Genomic DNA, 22272 nt, shown 5'->3' with positions numbered 1-22272 from the left:
AGCATGAAGTGCAAGTAGATAAATAGGTACCACTCCAGCAGGATGGTAAACGGCGTTTCCATGCACTGCTCTGGTTCACCAGAAGCGGCTTACTCATGCTGGCCACATGACCCGGAAGCTGTATGCCAGCTCCCTCGGCCAATAAAGCGAGATGAACGCCGCAACCCCAGAGTCGGTCATGACTGGACCTAATGGTCAGGGGTCCTTTTATCTTTACCTTTATACCAGTGATGGGTGGCAATGGAACCAAAAGCAAGGGGGACCAGAGGTGGATGGGTGGGGTCACCTCTATTTCACTCTTTTTGCCATTCCCCTCTCTTTCCTACCCCTTCTTCTCACCCTTCCCCCTTTTTGTTGTCCCACATGAAGCTCGGCCCTTGTGACCTAAGATATAGGAGCTATATTGCTGAAAGACTGACCATTCCTGCTCCTTTGTGTTCCTCAGGATTCTGAGAGACTCAAAAGAGTGATAGTGACGATGGAAGATATAGCAGAGAACTCACATAGTAAGAGGATCCCAACAGAATCTGCATGTAGCTGATTGTAAACCATGTTTGCCACACAACCATTCATTTAATCATAGTGTCAAATCTAGAAATGAGGGGAAGGCTTGGAAAGGGAATTTCACCAGTCTGAGCCCCCTCTGAATCAGTCCTAGATCCCTCAGAAGTTTGGCTCATAGGTGCTCAATTCTCTGCTACCACTCTTCCCAGCCACTAGTTCTGCCTGCATCTTTCCAAATTCAAACCTTATTGAGGGAAGAAGCTTTGCAAGTAGCCTAACTTTCAGGCTTCAAGACTATGAGGAATGGAGCTCCAAAGGTTTCCTCAAGCGTGAGCAGCAGTATCCACTGATACTGCTTCCCAGTGCCAACTGGCTATGGCTATGCTTGCTTGTGATGGCATGCAGGAATGCCTAGGGTTGCTGAGAGACTTCCCTGACAGCAGTCCCCTTCAATAATGTGGTGTGCTTGTTAAGAGTGCCAGACTGGAGACCAGCGTTCAAATCCCCACTGGGTAACATCCAACTAATCACTGTCTCTCAGCCTAATCAACATCACAGGGGAGAACCATTATTTGTGTGCCACCTTGGGCTCCTTGGAGGGAAGGTGAGAGCTAAATGTAATTATTAAATTAATAATAAACAAGGCAAGCTGGAAAAGGCGAGGCAGCAGTGGAGAGGGCTGACTTGGTGTGGATTGGTGGCAATGAGGTGATGTGGCTCTAGCTTCAGATAAAAATACATAATAAAAAGACCCAAAATATGAAAACAATACCGTAATGAACTCTAGGAACATCAGGAAAACTCTAAGAATGCCTCCCAGAGAGAAAGAGAATAAATACCACTTTCATGAAACATAATCTATTATAGCTATAAGTATGCTTTCTCATGTGACTAATCCTTAATTATCATAAACAGATGTTAAAGCAACATAGATAATCCAAGTTTGCTGTTGAGTCCATTAAGACTCAGTGTGAAGATCCAAAATGTCTAATATATCTCTAATGTTCGACTTGGATCTTGCCCTTTATACAGAGGCATGTGTGTCTGTTCCATAGATAAGTAAATAAACAAGCACCTCAGCAGTAGGTTTACATTCTGCAAAATGTGAAGTCTGTGGATGTTCCAAAGCATCGGTATGAATTTTACTCTTATGTACACCAGTAAAAGTTGCTAAAGCTCTTCTGGCTTGTCCTACATACCTTGTGCCCTTGCCGCTTAACATAACAAATGCACTGTTATGATGTCAGCCTGTGCCAAAGCCTGCACTGATTGACTCAATCCACATCTTCAACTCACCAGTTTGGATGTTCCTAAAGTTGAGATTGAATCAAAATCTCAAAGGAATTCAATTCTTAACCTGGCAGAAACTCTCCTTTCATTTTTTTACTATTACCCCACTTCAGGAAACAGGCCACCTTGCGTGACAATTATTTTACTAACCTATGTCTCCCAGGAGCCTGCCTTGTCTAGACTTTCCTATTTTCCACAGCTCTGTAAGTGAAGACTAGTCCATTAAAAGCATTCAATTTACAACTGTAACACTCAAATTTGGCATTTTGGTGACATATTGGACAAGTCATCTAGGGATGACAAATTAATTTCACTGTAAAATCCAAGCAGAAAGGTCCTGAATTAGTGCTTCTATGCATTACTTTATCCAGCACCACTGACTTGTGAATCTATATGCATGGAGTTATAATATACAATATATAGTAATAGATTTTAATTGCATTGGGCCGTGGTGAAAATTGGATTGCTGGCAGATCATCACTGCTGACCTTGTGTAGCTGTGCAGGAGAATGCTAATGCAAGGCCTGCTCATTCAGCAAATCAACAACATGGAGGTTGTATCAAATATCATGAAGCCAGATCAAAATCACATTCTGTGTCCGAATGGCCTTTGTGAGGAACAAAGCCGTGTAAATGAAAGCAAGTTCTTGGTTTCATCTTTTTCCTGGTCACGCAGGACTTTTTAGCACATTATGCATTATTCCCCTGTTGTTGTGGTTGCATTTCCAAAACCAGCTCTCCCCTCTCCCCACTACCATAGTAGAAAGTTGCCAACAGGAAGTTAACAAGAGAGCAAGAATATATTCTCTTTCCCCTACCCTGGGACAAGAGGAAGGGCCTGTAAAATATGAACACAAGCTCTGGGTTCAACAGGGCATTGAATTCCAGCTGCTGGGGATAAAGCAGTAAGGAAAGGCAAGGACAATGCTTTCGTTCAGACCACAAAACAACTCAGGCTGTAAACCTATGGACACTGACCCCACTGTGCGCAATGGGACTTGCTCCTAAGCATGCATAAGATCAAGGCAGTGAATATAATTGTGGACTAATGACTACCCAATTTAAGAATAATGTCTTCAAACTCAAAATCCCCTGGAAGCTGGAATTACCTATAGTGGAATTCTTTGCACAATTGAGCGCTCACAAGTTGTACATCTTTTGGCCACACTCACATGTTACCACCGGGCACCTCTAAGGAACTATGTGCTCCACCCACCTCTGCGTGGCATGGTTTTGCTATGGTTAAAGTGGCAATTTATTGCTACAGGTTTCTTAACGTTGAAACACATAGTGGAAATATAGATTTACTTGAAGTGCACTGTTTCCCTGGCACAACACAACACATGCACACACAGTCCTTTATCAGTAAGGAAAGTAAAGGGGAAATGCATTGAAGAGTGTAGAACAAACAAACAAATGATGGGAAGTATAAAAAAAACCCACAAGCAAATCTGGTTGATTGCTCATTGTTGTATAATCTCCTCCTGCAAATACTGTAAATCACGATGAATCCTCAAGATCAGACATAGTCTAAACTCCTCAAAAGACTTGTGCAAGCCAACCAATAAAAAGGTCTGGAGGAGCCCCCACTATCACCTCTCACATTCATACTGCTTTTAACACTGATTCAAGAGATAATTGTGATGGGTCTATCATCTGATAGTATGAGCAGCATTGAGGAATTTACTTAGTCTTTTCTATAGAACTCCCTTGAGGTGATTCTCCCTCCCACAGAGTATGGCAAAATATCACTTTAAAAAACAGGCAACGCAGCCATTACAGGGACAAAAATACCCCTACTACTACATGTGCTGCATCTTCATTTTGTCAGCATCCCTCCACAGAGAGATTTGTAGAAGTCTCCATCCATGCATTGCCATCCATAACTTCTCCATAGTTCATTGGCCTCAAACATTTTATCGACTTTCACCGCTATGTGAATCCCTGGATATTTATTCTGTAAGCCCACAGGGATCCATTGAAAATAAAATTTATTTTATGGAGCTTTATGACAAAGGTACTTCTGCAGATAAAATCTTTCCGTTACTGCTCAGCTTTTGTTCTCTGTATGGTATGCTTTGCCAACTCACCACCTAAACCCCATTTTAGATTAAGACAGCGGCCATAAAGATACCCGCAGGATGTAAGCACTCATGATTAAATAGGAGGGTGTCGGCTTATTGCCTATCATTTGCTCAAGGGGAAATGTTAGGACAAATTGGGACGGTAGGAAAGATAATGTACAGATGTGGACTTGAAGCCTGAACTCCTTTCTGCACAAAGCACTCTAGTTCCAAAACGCTCCTCCCAGCTCTCCTTTGTCGACTGCACTAAACACCAGGTTTTTCTGATGCTAAAGCTGTTGTGAATTTATCCTGGACTTCCTTGCAGTCACATCACTTATTCATTTCCTTCAGACGTATGTCGAAACTGGTTATCACACATTCAAGGGGAAATTTTTTAAAATGCTTAAAGTATCATGTAAAAGAAAACACAAAAACTAGAGGTGTACCTCTTGGGAATTATATAGACTGATATTCCTGCCGCTAGGAAAAATGTTTTCTTATATGCAGCCACTGCGGCCAGACTGATTATAGCAAAAAATTGGAAGGGAGAAAAAACTCCCTCAATAAGAGAATGGCAAATAAGATTTTGTGAATATATAGAATCAGCAAGACTTACAGCAGTGGTAAGAGGCCAATCAGACCCAAGACTGATAGAGGAGTGGACTTGCGTGAAGGAATACATCAAAAAACATTGTTCCAGTATTAATATATCAATATGCAATGAATGAAACTTATTGTAAAAAAATAAGAAGAAATGGGTATAAGATGAGAGAGTCAAAAATGATACTGATACAGCGAAAAGAAGAAAAGAAACAAAGGAAGCCACATATAGGTGGAGCCAAGTCAAAATTTATGTTTAGTTTATATGTTTGTTTTCTTTTTTTGTAATCTAAGTTGAGAGGTGTATGTATCTATGTATAATAAGATTGTTCTGGTTTGTGTTTGTAAGTACAGTGGTACCTCAGGTTAAGTACTTAATTCGTTCTGGAGGTCTGTTCTTAACCTGAAACTGTTCTTAACCTGAAGCACCACTTTAGCTAATGGGGCCTCCTGCTGCTGCCACGCTGCCAGAGCACGATTTCTGTTCCTGAAGCAAATTTCTTAACCTGAAGCACTATTTCTGGATTAGCGGAGTATGTAACCTAAAGCGTATGTAACCTGAAGCGTATGTAACCCGAGGTACCTCTGTATTGCATTTATCAATAAAAGTTTAAAAACAAACAAACTGGTGATCACAAGCAAAATGAGAATACCGTACAGAGTGAACATTTGCTAATTGTCCACACACTGTAGCTTCTGGGCTGGAGGGTAAGGGAGAGGGGAACTCAGCAGATAGTTACCGCCTTCATGTGCTCTGGTTATATGTTAATGCCGCAGTAAGAGACAGGGAGGCATTTCCTCTCCAGTTCATGGCGGCTGGCAGCTGTGGAAGCTCAGGCTTGGTGACCCGGGTCTTCACGAAGAGACAAGACACCATAATCTTTTCAGTGCATAGGGCCTTTAAATGTCTTAATCCAGCCCTGGAAGGAAAACTTCCACCAAGGTGAGGTGGGCAGTAGGAAAGCTGGCATATCCTATTCCAGCATTCCCTTCTGGCACATTGTACTTCCCTTTCCTTTGTGACGGCTATGACAGTTTCCAGTCAGAGCGGAGAATTATACCTATTGGTACCACTGGCGATATTAACAGTCAGGAAGCCTGCTTAAGCTTGAAGAAAATTAGTAATATTAAGAACAAATTAATCAAGAGGGCAGACAGGTATGTCACTGGAGCCATTTATCTGCTGGTCTCTTTGCTCTGAAAGCCCATAATTCATGTCCTCCTGACTTATTACTTGGGCAAGTTTCTAGACGCTGGCACTCTGTGGCTATTTGCTTTAGGGGAGACAAGAGGCTGAGTAAAAAGACAGTGATGAGAAAACCACTTTAGGAACCTGCCATTTGCCAGAAAAGAAGAATTGTCCACAAAGATCCTCTGTGATTTGTCGGAAGAGCTCGGCAACCAGATGGACTCGGCAGTCATTGATCAAGTCTGCTTTTAGCAGTTCCTAGTGTATTTATGGCCCACAGCAAGACATCGGAGTGGATGGGGAAGACTCTTCCAACTGCATGCAATTGCTGCCGTTGGGCACAACATATGTTTCAAAGGGTGAACAGACAATCTATACTGAGGTTCATTTTTGGTACAGTGTACTGAGGAACGGAGCAAAACCTCCTGATCTTAGCAGGGTCCGCTCAAGACATTTTGCTGCCTGAGGTTAAGGACAAGATGGCACCTCACTTCCATTGCATGAAGAGACTGGCAGCTGAAAACCTGACTTCAACTCTGGCCAGGGAGCAGCTTCTTCCATCACACCTGAGCAGGAGAGGGAGGAAAGGAATTTGACTCAGTTCACCTTTAAAGGCAAACCTACCTAAATTGCACCTTCTGAAACTACTTGCAAACTGAAACACAACCATCCTTTGAAATTCTCATGTCCTTGACTTTTTCAGTGTAGTTCTCTAGCCATGTAATATGTATATACTAGGATAAAGTGTGTGTGTGTGTGTGTGTGTGTGTGTGTGTGTGTGTGTGTGTGTAAAGAGAGAGAGGGGTGGGGAATTAACTAATGCATTGGCAGAAAATCGCTTTGCCAAAAAAGTGTATATAGGGCAATATTTCATGCAAACATGTGCATAAGAAGAAACTGGCACGAAAATGCCGGCAAATTTTAATTAGGTTTTTAAAATTGGTAACTGATATGGAGAACTGAACTTAAGAATGAAGAAAAAGAGAATCTGAGAGAAACCCTAATAGAGAGGTCTGCCCACCCCTACCTGAGTGCAGCAAGTTTCCTTGAAGAACAAAGGGCAGCCTGCATGGCAGCCCCCACCTCCCAGCATCCACTGCCTGAGGAAGCTGACACACGCTGCCTAATCATTAGGCCACCCCTGCAACCATACCACACGCGGAGCAGAGGGTACTGCTGATTATATCCACGGAGCAAATTCATGGTTCATGGAAGCCAATGTGATCCACTAGTCCTTAGGCAAAGGGCCTAAACCTATGCCTTTGAACATGGAGAGAAATGACTGAGTTAGTTAGGTTATTGGTCTGAACCAATATAACTAGTCCGGAGTAATTTTAAGATGGAGAGAAAGAAAGAAAGAAAGAAAGAAAGAAAGAAAGAAAGAAAGAAAGAAAGAAATTGTACTAGTGTGAGCTCACACGTTTTAGTAACATGGTGCAGGTATTCCTGAATAGAGAAAAGGGGTCAATAATACATTGCACTCTTCTGCCTAATTGATTTCCCAATGCTATGCAGTGCAACATGGCTATCAGTTGATTATGCCATTTAAAATATGATCAAAAGCTAACTAATATTATAGCCCCTAAATATGCTTTAGACCGATACAATATCTTCTCAAAGCAGAGGATTAAGCAGTGTAAGTAGGCAATTTAAATTGACTAGAACTAAAAATTGGAGTCCATTTACATTTACAGTTTCAGTAATTAAATGATAACGCAAACCATTACTGCCTTTGATATGAAAAGGGAACTCAATTTCTCCCCTCTCCCTGCAAAGTGCCCATTTAGAACTGCATTCCACGGAGGGCTGCTACTCAGAAACCATATGAAGCTATCTCAAAGCCCGGATGCCTTTACGAAGATTTCCCTCTCACAGTGGTTTTCTGAAAACTGGGCCTCGAGTAATGCTGAGTAAATCCATGGGAAATGTGCTCCACTCTCACACATCTGGATGCCTCTACGAGGCAATGGTGCTTTCTCGCTTGGTCTCTCTGGCAGGAGCTGTTTGAGGCAAGCTGCAAGGCACATTAACCAGAAGGCATTACTGAGTGGAGGCAAGGAGTGAACTGGGGCAGCCCAGTGTAGCTGCTGTACCTGGAGAATACAGTATACGGTGCCATTGGTTTGTGTGGCAGGCATTCTCTAGATATGGCACCTGTTCAGGCACAACACACACCTACCGTCTTCACTGCTACCAAGGTATGCACACTGGGCCCCTTTCCTCCATCTCAGCCAACAGCCAACAGCATCAATGCTGCAACCAGCATCAGCATCCCCCCCTCCACATGAACAGATTCGGTATCTCAGAGACAACATACCTCTGAAATGTTGCTGTCAGACAGATATAGAGAACCTGAGGGATGGGGGCCAAATGTGGCTCTCCAGGTCTCTCTATCTGGCCCTTGGGACTTTCCCCTACACACGTCCCCAGCCACATCCTCTCCCCCCAGGCCACACACATTACCAGCCCTACTTTGTATCCTGCCAGCCAGTTGAGTGTTTTCACTTGGCTTGACTGTGCCGATGAACTCGTTTGCCCAGATGGAGGATAAATGGATGGAGGTTTGCACATGCACATAGAAGGCAACCTACAGTACCAAAGGTGAATTTCACATTTGTTGCTCTGTCCACTTTTGCCTCTGGTTCTGCCCATCACTAGCATTTGGCCCCTGGAAGAATATCCAGAAGGAAACATGGCCCTTGGGTTGAAAAAGCTTCTCCCACCCCATATTTGATAACAACAGAAGAGCCTGTGCAAAAGTTTCAAATGTCAGTTTCATGAAAGACCGTCAAAGTCATAGTTTTGACTGCGGTCCAGGAAACAAATGGCTGTGCATTTCTGAAAATCCTGGTGGAGGTAACGTTAGCTTGAGTAACTGCGCCAAGCAAATCAGAGACAGTGGGATGGAACTGCAAAAACAGCAGAAGGGTCAGAGGGAAACTGGCTGAGGAAGATGACTCGTTTTTCAAGCAGGAATATTGAAATGCATGAAAATGATTGAGAAGGCAAGGGCAGCGGTTTGCAATCCCCCTAGCTATTCAATAAAACATTGGCTAAGCCCCTTCTTTTCCCCCTCTTTTTGTTGTTGAGGGTGATAAAAGAAAATCATTATGACTTTGTTCATGACGAACACTGAAGGGTTTTCTGTGGTGCTTGGAGTGCCATGGAAGATGTCAGATGGGGCAACTCCATCCAGAATTCAAGGCAGCTGGATTAGAATGGTGTGTCTTTTCTCTTTATCTGGATTGCATAGTCCAGCAGCTTTCCAAAGCCTTAGGCAGAGGTGTTTTTATAAACTGCTACTTTATCCTTTTAACTGCTGTTAGCAGCTAAACTAAGGACTCTATTTTAAGGCCTATAGCAGGAGTCAGAAACCTATGATCCTCTAGATGCTGTTGGACTAAGGTTACCAGATTTTTTCCAATGAATCCGGGGACACTTTTCAACTTCAATGGATTTTGTATGGGGACTGATGTGTAAATCTGGGGACTGTCCCTGGGAAATGGGGACATCTGGTAACCTTATGTTGGACCCAACTCCCATCAGCCCAAGCCAATGTGGTGGAAACAATGGCAACAATACCTGGAGAGCCACAGGTTTCCCATCCCTGGCCTTTCCTACCTGAGTGCCTGAAGGGTTCTTAATAATAGTGCATTCTTGAATGATTCAACATCAGGGAGTGTGAGAACCTTCTGATATAATATTACAGATCTGCATGTGAAGGGATGCGGATGCCAATATAACCTTTAGAGCAGGATGCCAAACAATCTAAATCTAAATATGAAATACAGTCAGTTTACGGCAGGTCTTTTTTTTCAGCAGGTACTTGAGGGAACTCAGTTCTGGCACCTCTCAAGTGGATGCCATTGCTATTCTAAGAGAATGAGGGAGGTGTTCATGGCAAGTTCTGGCAGCTCTTTTTTTAGGAAAATAGCACTGACTGCAGGGATTAATAGCACTGACTACAGGGATCGTGAAGCTGAGGCTCCAATACTTTGGCCACCTCATGAGAAGAGAAGACTCCCTGGAAAAGACCCTGATGTTGGGAAAGATGGAGGGCACAAGGAGAAGGGGATGACAGAAGACGAGATGTTTGGACAGTGTTCTCGAAGCTACCAGCATGAGTTTGACCAAACTGCGGGAGGCAGTGGAAGACAGGAGTGCCTGGCGTGCTCTGGTCCATGGGGTCACGAAGAGTCGGACACGACTAAACGACTAAACGACAACACAGGGATTAAGACCTAAGCACTGGCATTCTTTCTTTTAAGCTTTTATTAAACTGGCCAAAATGTTACAGAAACAAAAGTCTATCTAATGAGCCTGCATTGCAACTTTATTATAAAAGGAAACCATTTTTTGCAACACAGAAATTGATGTTGTAACTCCATTATTTCTCTGTATATGCTGTCAATCAGTCTGTCAATCTCGGCCATCTCCAATGCCTTATTCAGCTATTCCTTAACAGACAGAATGGAAACAGCATTCCAGTGTATAGCTAAGAAACAATAGTGGGTGGTGCCCATTGGGACTGGTAGGGCAGACTTTAGGGAGACCCACAGCAGGTGGAGCTACAGCCAATGACAGGCAGAGCCAACTAATTCCAGTTTTATCCCCATCCTTCTCCCATTGAGTTCTACATGAGCAACACTGATCTCATCCACAGTCTATTTGTCCAGACACTTTCCCTGGGAAAAACCATTGAATCGCAACAAACATTAGTTCGGTTACTTTGCTGATTTATTTCAGCAATAAACAGTAGGTTTTCCCGAGGAAAGTGGTGGGATGAAAGAAAACCCTCTCAGACCTGTGCCCAGAAATGGTGGGACAAACAGAAGAAACTATAGGACTAATGGAAGTATAGATGAGCCCACTGAGGCCAAGGAGGAAGAAGCTGATAGGCAGTTCCACCCCGCAAACTGATTGTAAGTAAGAGGTCAGGCAAGTGGGGGCTGGCTGAGGGCAGGCTGGAGCTGGTGGGACAGTGCCCCACTTCCCCCAATGGACCATCCTCAAAAGGCTAAGGCAGTCTTCGCTGCAGCCAAGAGTCAGTAGTTTTATAGGAATCTAAAACCCCACATTAAAAAATAAAATACTGCAAGAGGCCAAATGTAATATTAATTCCAACAAATTACCAAAGGGCACGACCATTTGTTTCAACCGCTGACCCCCAAATACATCTGGTGAAAGTGGCTGCCCATACATACTAAGCAATCCTGCAGGAGTCAAGAGCACCATATTAAAACAAAGTGAAAATAAGGAAAGGGGATGGCAGAAATAATGTTGCCACCCAATTCGCTTTTGCAAACATCAGTGCAAAAGATGAAAAATATTTATAGAAGAAGCAATTAACTTCCAAATGAAGGGAAAATAGAAACAAACAAGGAGTGTTTGCCTGTTGGCCTACTGTGGAAATCTGTGCTTTGCTAACAAGGAGACGCCAGTGTTTGCGTTCTGATTAGGAGCATGGATTGAGAGCAAGCCAAGAAGATGGAAAGTAAACAGTCCATAAAAGCTGACCTCCCATGTTGCATGCAGCCTGTAATTTGTTTCAGTCACTATGGGAAAACAGATGTGCCTTCATTAACACACACCCCACCTCCACAAGTTCGTTGTATTGATTGCAAATAGGAGAACAGATTGGTGGGATTTGGGAACTGTTCTAGACAAGCAAAGGGTCCCTAGTCCAACTGGATAAGGTGGAGAGAAAAGAAAGGTAGAAAGCAAATGTAACACGTTTATTTGAACTAATAATAAGACACATCAGCGTATTTTTCTGCGCCAGTCAGAGGAGAGAAGAAATGGAATGAATGCAAAATGTGACATTATTTTAAACCCCAGAATTCAGAAGCTTTAGACCTTGGAAATAAGAACTGCACATGCTCAATACCCCCAAAAAGCATCACCATAAATTAAGTGTGTCTAATTTGCACAATGAATAGCAGCTATTACAGTGGTACCTTGGGTTAAGTACTTAATTCGTTTCGGAGGTCAGTTCTTAACCTGAAACTGTCCTTAGCCTGAAGCACCACTTTAGCTAATGGGGCCATGCTGTCGGAGCCCGATTTCTGTTCTTATCCTGAAGCAAAGTTCTTAACCTGAAGCACGATTTCTGGGTTAGTGGAGTGTGTAACCTGAAGCGTATGTGACCTGAAGCATATGTAACCCGAGATACCACTGTATGTTTATTTTAAGTAATAAAGCACCGTTTTCCTGTGACATACCTCCAAAGGTGAGTGGCCTTGGTTAAGTTCAGACAAACTGGGGAAATGGGGATAATACACCTATACTACTGCACAGACAACACATGTGCACAGAGAAAGAGAAAAAGTGTGCAATAGTTCCCAACTGAAGACAAATTGCCTCTATACAATGGTTACTTTTACTTAGACCCAAAGCTATGTCCTGAACCCCTGACCTACTTTGCAGCAAGTCAGTACGCCAGGTCTCCAGTCCTGGCTCAATCCACATGTCGAGTGTCCAAAGCTCCTCAGAGATCCTGGAGCATCCAAGCTGCAGTCCATCAACATGGGCAGTTGAGCAGACACAGCACCTCAGCTCTGATGCTGATTGCAGCATCTGGGCTTGATGAGGCATGTGAGCCTCACCTGTTCCAATCCTACTCCACCTCCTCCCAGAGCTAGCGAGCCCCACCTGGCCAGCTAGGGAGCTGGGTTATGGGCTCTTGCCTGCCTCAGCTTCCTAGAGTGCCACTCCCACTGCTCCCTACACCTCAGAACCTGCCATGTTTGTGGAGACAGGGGCCCCTCTGGCTCTGCTGATGGGTCCTGCTGCTCTGGTTCCTGTGCACTGAACCCCATCCCCTTGTCATTTTCCGTCAGCCCATGAGTACTTCCTACACCAACCTCTCCTTCCCCATCCCCAGCTTGTCCTGGTGTGACCCAGTCCTGGCTACAACCCTTGCCAGGATCCTTTTCCTCCTGCCCATTGTCCTGCCAGTTCATGACAGGCTCCTTCTGCTTCAGAGAACAGCTGGGAAGATTGACTTGCAGTGCAATCCTGGGGAAGGGTCATAGCTCAGTAGGAGAGCATCTTCTTAGCCACTAGATGGTCCCAGATTCAATCCCTGACATCTCCAGGTAGGACTGGAAGAGAAGCCTGTCTGAGAACCAGAAACAGCTGCTGCCAGCCAGTGTAGACAATACCAAGCTAGGTGGACTAATGGTCTGACTTGGCATAAGGCAGCTTCCTAAGTTCCTATAGTTGTTTTCTCTTAAGACCCACTGGGGTTACTCACTAGCAAGTGTGCTTAGGATTGCACCCTTAACATGATTGCAGCCAGTTTTAAGATGCTGACCACTTGCCACTGTATAAAACTGTTGAGCCCTAATGTGCAAGACAATAATGGATTAGTGAGTCCCAAGCAGCAGATAGAGGCAAAGGCGCCCACCCCTGCAAATATGGGAACTGCATTTGAGTGGCATGTGGGCCACTTCTGAGAGCGCAGCAATGTAGTGCTCTGTTGGCTTCATCACCTGGCAAAATCCACATGGCCTTTTTTTGCCATCTCCCTACAAAGGGAACGAAACAATGAACAAGCGTGTCCATGAAATGTTTTCTGTTTTTGGACATATGTCCCCAAATATGAGCAAACAAGTGGCTATTCTACCCTAAAGGTAAAGGTAAAGGGACCCCTGACCATTAGGTCCAGTCGTGGCCGACTCTGGGGTTGCGGCGCTCATCTTGCTTTATTTGCCGAGGGAGTGTACAGCTTCCGGGTCATGTGGCCAGCATGACTAAGCCACTGCTACTCACTACCAAATTTGACTGGATTCCTTTCTAAACAACAAATAACCACAACCCTAGAAGTAAGTCCCTTTGTGTCAAATGGGGCTTACTCCCAAGTAAACGCACACAGGATTGCAGCCTATGCAAAGCAAACCCCTTATTTCTGTTATTTTGTCTATTGGATCAGTTTGTATGCACAGTTAAACATCTGCTAAGAATTTCATCCCTAGTGGCAGTACAGATGCCATTTATATCCCTGAGTCTGCCCAGTCTCCTTTAATGCCATTAATCACATTATTTCAATTAATGGAGCTGAACTAGCTGGCCTGGGCTAATGGGTTATTAATGAGATCATGTTAGATTTGGACGATCCCAAGCATCAGCTATATGAGTCTTCATCATTTCTGCACTGTGCCTCTTTCATTCCTTGAATCTCCTCAAGAATTGCAAAGGTTCCATTATGCTTTCCCATCACACCAGTCCTCTCAGTGATGCGCAGCTGTGCCTGGTATCAATTACAGACGGACTGGAGTCATATTTTATTTGTGATACTGTATGTTCTAAAGCAGGGGAGGGAATCAATGGTTGTTTATATTGCCATTCCTCAATCCCCTGCTTTAAAGTAATTCATGACAAGGCTGAAGCCATTCATTTTATTAAGCTGTTATTAGTGGCCAGAAATTATTCTGCTTCATTGATCCTGAGGTGAAGGAATTGCTACTCATTAATTTAGGGCCATATGTTTCAGATTTCAATTTTCCTTTGGAGACCAAATCCTTGCTGCTGTTGTTTCCTTAAAAAATAAGTACTGGAACAGACATTTTGCTTTGCTAAGGATTGGGTTCATTGTTATTTTCCTTCCTTTCATTTTAAAGATAACACGGTTGAGAAATTAAGAAAGAAGGAATTTTTCTAAATATAGAACAGGTTTGCCTGTTCTGTCAAATCTGAACATTCTGCTATTGCAAAAGCTTGCGTTGGTAGCAATTTTCTCTTTTACTTGCATCAGGCCTGGTTGCTTTTTGTTGTTGTCTTGGGGCAGGTGGGCCACTTCCTGGGGCTTGGTGGGCTGGATTCAGTTTGGGGAGGCACAGGTTAGCCCAATCTGAGATCATAGAATTGTTGAGTCGGAAGAGATCCCAAGAGCCATCTAGTCCAAGCCCCTATGATTCAGGAATCACAGCTGAAGAATATCTGATAGATGGCCATCCAAACCCTATTAAAAAACTTCCAATGAAGGAGAGTCTGCCACTTTCCAAGGTAGCCCATTCCACTGTCAAACAGCTTTTACCATCAGAAGGTTATTCCTAATGTTTAGTCGGAATTCTCTTCCTTGAATTTGAATCCATTGGTCCTGGTTGTACCCTCTGGAGCAGCAGGAAACAAGTTTGCTCCAACTTCTTTGTGACAGCCGTTCAGATATTTGAAGATGGCTATCATATCATCTTTCAGTCTTCTCTTCTCCAGGGTAAACATATTCAACTCCCTCAACTGTTCCTCATAAGACTTTAATTTTGACATCTACCATCTTGGTTGCCCTCCTCTGCACAACATTCCAGCTTCTCAATATCCCGTGATGCCTTAACTGGACAAATCTTAAACTGTGATGCCAAGAACTGGACAAAGTACTCCAGGTGGGGTAGAACAGAGTGGTACTATTACTTCTTTTGATATGGACACTTTATGATACTATATATCTGAAGTGCTTTGAACAATCAAGCTGTATAAATGCTAAACATTATTACTGACCAGGACTGCTTTAGATCTCTTTTTAATTTTGCAAAGTTTAAAAGGCAGTAGCACAAAACTTTAGTTCATGGGATAGTGACTTAGTAAACCTTAAAAAATCCTACAGGAGTGCCAAAAATTAAAGATGTAGCGCATTTGTATAAGCTATACATCATGCAGTGCAACAAATACATTGCACAATAAATTTAATACATTTTGTACTCAAAATGATGCATCACCTTCCAAATCAAATTTATCACCGCTTCAGTTTCACTTCATGTGCTGAATCAGAGTCGCCACCTACTTAATTAAAATCTTCACCTGTGGTTTGGTATCATGCTATAAATCAGGTCAAACCGAAATTAAACATGTTGCATATTAGAACCCATTCATCAGCTCATAAGTTAATTATAAAGCAAAATAAACCTTTATGAAGATGTTCCAAAAGAAAACTAGGCACACTTCCACATGGACAGAATGAGGGCCAAGTGCCCGTATCTGCTGAACATTGAAAAGCTGGATTCATGTTGTGTGTGTGATGCTATAAACACACAGCAAAGACTATTCTTGCGTTGGCAGTCACCTGGACTTGTGCAGATTATGACCACCAGCTTATGACAAGCAAAAGTTCTGTTTTGCGTGCCCTACAGAAATGAATGGGTGTTGTGCCAGGACCACAATGGTGTTTTTGCACAGCAACCTGTGCTCATTTCAATGGGATTTGCATGGGACCTTCTGGCTGAAGTGTGCTTCTTAAATTTGGTGCTTGATGTGCTTTAAGTATGACTAGTGTCATACATGCCTGTTGTAAACATGCTTCCTCTAGTGAAGCGATGGGGAACCTGTGGCCCTCCAGTTGTTGCTGGACTACAGTTCCCATTGTCCCTGAACATGGACCATGCTTCTTATGGCTGATGGAAGCTGAAGTTCAACAACAAGAACAGGAGGGGTACAGATTTCCCCATCTCTGATCTAGTGTCCCCTTGGACAAAATTCCTTCCTCCTAAAGCAGCAGGTCTGGCATTCCGAAGGGCAGCATGTGAAATGGGAACCACTGCTGTGCTGTCAGCCCAGCTGCAGAGGCACTGCTGCTTGGAGGGGCCAAGATAGGAAAGGGCAGAGTGGTGGTAAGGATGGAAGAGCACTGGGTTGGTGGCAGAAGTGAGTGAAGATGTGTGTCCCCCCATCCCTCCTTGTGCTTCCCCCCTCCTTTCCTTCCATTCTGCCCCACCTCATCCCTGTGAGCAGAAATGCTGCTGCAGCCAGGAGGATGGTGCAGCAATGGTGCCTCATCTCATATGCTCTGAGTGAGCATTCATAAGCACACTCAAGTAGATAGCCTGCTGTTAGGTAGAATGAGGAAGGTGCCGCAGGCAGCTGGTTTTGGGTTGTCATGGAACAGTAGCAAGTTGTTAGCTATTTAGTTAGGTGTGTCCCCCCCCCTATTATTTTTATTATTGCCAGGAGAGGAAGAGACTGTTTTGTGCTTTTCTGCCTCAGGTCTCAAAATAACTTGACCAACCACGACTGGTGTATGTGTCGTACTGTATGCTGATTTGCCTCAGATAGTAAAAACACCTTGGGCTGGTTCTGACAATGTACTTGCCAGTTTCTCTCAGTTTCCTCATTTTTTCATTCTTATGTTCAATTCTCCACTTTGAGACTGTTTGTTTGCCTGTTTTAAAGTCCTTATGGAGATTCACCAGCATTTTAGCATGATTTCCCCCCCTAATATACACACGCTTATATGCAATTTTGCCTGATCTACACATTTTTGAAAAGCAGTCTTTCCTAATCTGATGAATTTTTTAAAATGTTATTTTTGTGGGATATATTCAGTCTCATATAGCCGACATGCTTAACTCTAATTCATGCATGAAGAGGTTAAGACCATATAGTAAGAAGCCCTTCTAGGTCATACCCTCTCACCTTGAGAGAAATGGTACCAAACTCTTTGTTCTAAGTTTTTCCACCATGTGAACCAGTAAGGATGTCTAAGTTGGATGCTCCAAGCTTAGACTGTCTGGCTTTAGCAAGCCATCTAATTTAGAAACATTTACCATTTTGAAACTAAGTTAAACTGCTTGTCTTTTTTTGCTGCTGTATGGAAAAGCATATTAATCTGACCTTTGAATAATTTGTAAGTAAACCATTTATGGTTCTATGCTAAGGGAAGTGGGAATTTTTGAAAGCAACTTAGAAGGGGATGTTTTAAAGGTCTAACAGCCTATATTTCCATGCTTTATATTGCTGCTTGTTTTGTGATTTTAAATCTCTACCGAGGCTCTCTCACCAAAGAATACTTGCCCCAAACCTGGATCTAGGCACCCAGGGATTCCCCCCCCCCCTTTTATTATACCACTACTATTTCCCTTTTATCAAAACCAAACATTTTTACAAATATATGCATTTTTATGCACCCTTTACATCAAGTTATGTAGTTTTGCACACATTACTTGGCTGGGTAACTGTGTTCCAAATCTGGAATGATGGCCGTGTTTTGTTTCTGAAAGTGCAATTAGCTAGGTTCACCCTGAAATGCAAACTGAATTTCTCCTCCATCCCTACGTCAGTTTGCATCTGCATGCCAAATTATTATGGGGCCTGGTTTTCCTCCACAAGCCTTTTCCCTTGATGCACATCTTACAGGGCTTTTAGACTGAATCTGTCAAGTGAGAGGCCATTCACTCTCCCATTCCAAAGAAGAACTTAGAAATAGGATTTTGTAAGCTCTCTCTCTCTCTCTTTACCTAGCCAAGCCATGCTGCTTTCGTATTATCTGCCTTTTAATCTCACCTCCTCAATTCTAATTCAATTAGATCCTGACAGCTAGCAGATGACATAACTTCTATTTAATTAGCACTCCACCCCACAACGTCCTGTTCATCAATATTTCTCTCACACAGACATGGCTTCTTACAGTTTTCCCTGATGATTCTTTCCATGGTTAGATACAAAGAGCATCCTTCTGACACCACATCCATCAGGGAGGAAAACAGAGACAACAAGAAGAGCCGAAATGAGATCTCACACAAATGGGATTGCAATTTTGTGATTTGATGGAGTGAGGGAAAATCTGGTACAGGTCAGGAGACAGGGCCACAGGGGGAAGTATGGGTGAGAGACCACGCCCGCAGTTGCCAATTGCCACATCTCCACACTGCTCTGCTACTGTCACCCACATTGTACCAGTGGTACAAGAGGCTAGTTTCTACACACACCTACACACCCCTAAGCACCATTTATCCAGAGGCATTACCGGAGGACACATTCCAGCCAGGCAAAAACACTCCGGATGTGAAGCAGGGGGCCATGACATGACATGCAGGGCTGAGATCAAGAGCCCTGTGCCCCAGTACAGTGGGTATATATGTAGCTACAGTGGTATATATGCAGGCCCACTGGGCTGGTAGGAAATTGCCCAGAGGCTTAGTTGCCAGTTGTGAGAGGGGTGGATGGAGAAGGAAAGATGCCTTTCCTCCCCTTTCACATGTGTGAATCGCACACTCACGTGAAACTAGCAGAAGTTGTTTGCATGTGCCTCGTTTAAAGGACCTAAATTGCTTTTGTTGAGGTACCAAAGTGCACAACAAGCGGTGAGAAGTTACAAGGAGCGGGTGAGGGGGTGGCCAGGCACTGTGGTAGGCCACAAAGGCATGGCTAGTGGGTTACATTTAGCTTCGCAGGACACAAATGGGGGAGGCCTGATTTTTTTAGAAAGTATGAACATAGAACAGTGCTATTTTTCTAGGAAAAGAGGAGCCAGAACTCACCATGAACGCCTCCCTTGTTCTCTTAGAATGGCAATGGTGCCCACCTGAGAGGTGCCGGAACTGAGTTCCCCCAAGTTCTTGGGGGGGGGGAGCCCCGACATAGAGACTCCGGAAGGCACAGAGCTGTCTAGCCAGTTCTAAGCTGCAGCTTCCGCTCATGGTAAATGAGTTGGGCCAATCCATTGATTACAAGCAGGGAGTGAAGATCAGTGGTTTAGGCGGCGAGTCTGTGTGCAAAGTGCCAAATTCAGTGGCTGTTTATACACCTAAGTCGGGGGAGATTGCTGAGGGAAGGGAAGTGGGGACAGAATTTTGCCCTTGCTTTCTAGCAACTGTCTCATAAGCAAGCAAGCAATTAGACAAAACCTTAGCCAAATGGAATCTTCCTCCCAGGTTGTTGTTATTGTTATTAATTACCTCCCCTTCACCCTAAGATCCCAGGACAGGTTACAATCTTAAAACATAATGCTGAAAACAGTAATAAGCTGGCTTCTTAAAATAAACACCTCAAGTGTCAGAAGTCAGGATAAATATGTGTGTCTTCCATAACCAGAAGCTGTATAATTAAGGTGGTAGATGCACATCTATGATATTTGCAACCTTAGGCCTAACATCATAGCAGTCCAGCACAGCTGTGGGAAACCTTTGGGCCTCCAGATACTGCTCAACTACAATTCCCATCAGCCCCAGCAAGTATCCAATGGTCAGGGCCAATGGGAGTTATAGTTCAGCAACACCTGAAGGGCCAGAGGTTCCACACACTTAGTCTAGTGCTTAGAAGTCTGCTCCAGTAATCCTGATTCTATATTTTGCATTAGTCTTGAAACTACAAGAAATATTTCAACCTGAGTTTTGCTGTCGCAGAGAAAGTCTCCTGACCGGCTTGACCTGTCTGGCAGCCATGAGAGTTTTCTTGTAGGCATAAATCTGCATTTCTGCTATACTATTTTCAGTAAAACTAGCCTTTTTACAATGTTTTTCTGTGCCCATGAAGCACACCACAGTCGCTTGGTCAGTAGCTGTGGCCTGCCTGCCCTTATGCTCACTCTTTGTAGCAACTGGAGCATATTGTCAATTGATATATGACTGAAGACTGACCTCTGCAGACCTAGGAGGAGGCAGCTGTACTGTTTCTCAGGCTGAAAGTAGCCTGGGCTGATTGGAGCCATTGCTAGTTGCCCCCCTAAGTGAGTTATTTTGCAAGCATTGTTTGCAGTTCTGCCATTAAAATTCATCGAACTACAAAAATCAATTACTCTGGGACATTTCATAGATTATAAACATGAATGATGATATCTTCATAATTAATTATTATAAGAGAGCAGCTTTAATAGTTTTCTTCCTTGTGGTTGGCTTGATTCCTAATCTACAATGGTTCCTGCTGGTGAACTGCAAAAGGTAAATTGGGTTGTCTTACTACTACCCTTGGGGTATCTAGCTGGGGACTGCAATTTGAATCCTCTAATATTGTTTTGAACTTTTTGTGCCCATTTTCCCAGTAAGGCAGGGATAGGGAATCTCTGGCCCTCTAGATCTTGCTGGACTACAACTCCTGTCAGCTCTATCCAGCATGGTCAGTGGTCAGGGATGATAGAAACTGTAGTCCAACAATATCTGGAGGACCTCAGGATCCCTATCCCTGCAGTAAGGATATGAAATGCATATGCAGCAATGTTCATGGGTCAAAGACATTGAAAGAAAATGAAGGTCCCATTAGGGTAGAATACAGTATGTGTTTTGTGCCAGAAAGTCCCAAACATTTATTGTTTAGTCGTGTCCAACTTTTCGTGACCCCATGGACCAGAGCATGCCAGGCACTCCTGTCTTCCACTGCCTCCTGCAGTTTGGTCAAACTCATGTTTGTAGCTTTGAGAACACTGTCCAGCCATCTCGTCCTCTGTCGTCCCCTTCTCCTTGTGCCCTCAATCTTTTCCAACATCAGGGTCTTTTCCAGGGAGTCTTCTCTTCTCATGAGGTGGCCAAAGTATTGGAGTCTCAGCTTCAGGATCTGTCCTTCCAGTGAGCATTCAGGGCTGATTTCCTTAAGAATGGATAGGTTTGATCTTCTTGCAGTCCATGGGACTCTCAACAGTATCCTCCAGCACCATAATTCAAAAGCATCAATTCTTCGGCAATCAGCCTTCTTTATGGTCCAGCTCTCACTTCCATACATCACTACTGGGAAAACCATAGCTTTAACTATATGGACCTTTGTCGGCAAGGTGATGTCTCTGCTTTTTAAGATGCTGTCTAGGTTTGTCATTGCTTTTCTCCCAAGAAGCAGGCATCTTTTAATTTTGTGACTGCTGTCACCATCTGCAGTGATCATGGAGCCCAAGAAAGTAAAATTTCTCACTGCCTCCATTTCTTCCCTTTCTATTTGCCAGGAGGTGATGGGACCAGTGGCCATGATCTTAGTTTTTTTGATGTTGAGCTTCAGACCATATTTTGCGCTCTGCTCTTTCACCCTCATTAAAAGGTTCTTTAATTCCTCCTCACTTTCTGCCATCAAGGTTGTGTCATCTGCATATCTGAGGTTGTTGATATTTCTTCCGTCAATCCTTCATGGATCACTGCCTTGTCATGGCAAAGGGGCTTGAATAACTCAGAGAAGTTATGAGCATAGTGCAGGGCCACCCAAGACGGACAGGTCATAGTGGAAAGTTTTGACCAAATGTGATCCACCTGGAACAGGAACCAGCAAGCCACTCCAGTATCCCTGCCAAGAAAACTGCATGGACAAAGACAACAGGCATATAAAACATTTATACTGGACCTCTAAGGCCCCACACAGACATTTAGGCTTGTAACAAGAAGTTTACACTTCCAAGGCAAAGGCTATAGCTTAGGAGCATGGAAGCCTAGATTTTTGCAGATGACATCTTCAAATCTCACACATGATGCAGTGGGAGCAGTAGACAGACGCAGAAGAAACATGCAGATTGGGCAAATCACACACTCATCTGTATGCAAGATTGCTGCTGCCCCACAATATAGTGTTTGAATCATGCTGTTGGTGCTCTGAATCAAAATGTCTGAACTGGTGAATGTGAGTGAATGTCATAAAGTTTTTCAGTGGTGCTCCATACCTACTCTTCCTCCATCCACCTTCACAGCTGCCCCCTCCTGTTAAGTAACAGTCATATCAGTGGATTGAACATTATTTTCAGCAGAAGGGGGAAATAATAGTTGCTGGCATTTTTAATAGAAAGGATTACTTTTTGGTTTTGGAGATCCTCTGGAATTTCATGACTCTGCTGTCTGCAAAACCATAGCTCAGTGCACACGTAGTGCATGTTTTCTGTGCAGAAGATGCAATGTTAAATCCATGGCAGCTCTGGTTAAAAGGTTCAATCTGCCCTTAATGGGAAAGATC

At 43.6% G+C, this 22272-nt stretch overlaps 1 long non-coding RNA gene across 2 annotated transcripts in view; it reads right to left on the bottom strand.

Moving 5' to 3' along the window:
- Positions 1-19317, bottom strand: part of LOC310825600 — a 30534-nt gene extending 11217 nt beyond the window's left edge. For both annotated transcript variants that reach the window (XR_014555368.1, XR_014555369.1), the window contains exon 1: positions 18897-19317. This is a non-coding gene — a long non-coding RNA (uncharacterized lncRNA). The remainder of the gene's footprint in view (positions 1-18896) is intronic.
- Positions 19318-22272: the final 2955 nt, after the last annotated feature.

This window comes from Podarcis gaigeae, assembly GCF_964106915.1.
Source record: "Podarcis gaigeae genome assembly, chromosome: 1".
In the NCBI taxonomy this organism is placed as follows: Eukaryota; Metazoa; Chordata; class Lepidosauria; order Squamata; family Lacertidae; genus Podarcis; species Podarcis gaigeae.
Note: the sequence above shows the minus strand (reverse complement) of the source record. Positions and strands in the feature narration are given on the sequence as shown.